The following is an 885-nucleotide window of genomic DNA, read 5'->3' on the forward strand; positions in this document are numbered from 1 at the left end:
ATATATATATATATATATATATATATATATATATATATATATATATATATATATATATATATATATCGAGAAACACGGCAATATCTCGCGCCAAGTGCACGCGCAAGCGGCCAAGGCAATGGGATTGGTCGTATAATCAACGCCGCCAAATTAATTGATGTGCATAAACATGGTGTTCCGCTAAAAATGAATATTTTTGAAATGACATAGAGTACATCGTTCTGCTGCTGTTCGAATTCGCGATTCTTTAGGATCCACTTATAACTGCAAGAGGCAAAAGAAAAGAAAAAGATTCACATTAATAACAAGCACTTTCTGAAATAAAATTTTAAATTACTATTTTTTTTTTTTATAGACATTTTTTTTATACGCATATATATTTTGAATTTGAAATTATTAATTTTTTTTAAGAATACAATCGAGAATTTAATCATCATATCTCCGTCGAGATATGCATTATTTACATCGCTTTTTCTTTCTGTTATAAAATATATAATTTTACATCTTATTTACGATAATATAAAAATCTTTATTAAGTTATGAATTAAAAAAAAAGTAAAAGCATCTACGTACTTTGTAGTTTTATGTAAATATTAAGTTTAGACGTATTTGTTGGATTTTTTTTGTAAGTAAAAAGGCATACACATAAGTATGGATCTAATAGCATTTTTAAAAATTTACTTTGCTTCATCTGCTATTGTTGCCAGTTTTATCGATATAAGTTAAGTTTAGTAAGGTATACAAAACAATTTCAACGAAACTACAAAAAATGTAAGAATTTTTTGCTTAAAGTATATGTAGGTTAAATCGATATATTCTTAATAAGTCCTAATTAGAGCTTTATATATATATATATATATATATATATATATATATATATACATA

The sequence above is a fragment of the Odontomachus brunneus genome, unplaced genomic scaffold (genome assembly GCF_010583005.1).
Source record: "Odontomachus brunneus isolate Ranch 3 - 2012 unplaced genomic scaffold, Obru_v1 Obru_scaffold_004, whole genome shotgun sequence".
In the NCBI taxonomy this organism is placed as follows: Eukaryota; Metazoa; Arthropoda; class Insecta; order Hymenoptera; family Formicidae; genus Odontomachus; species Odontomachus brunneus.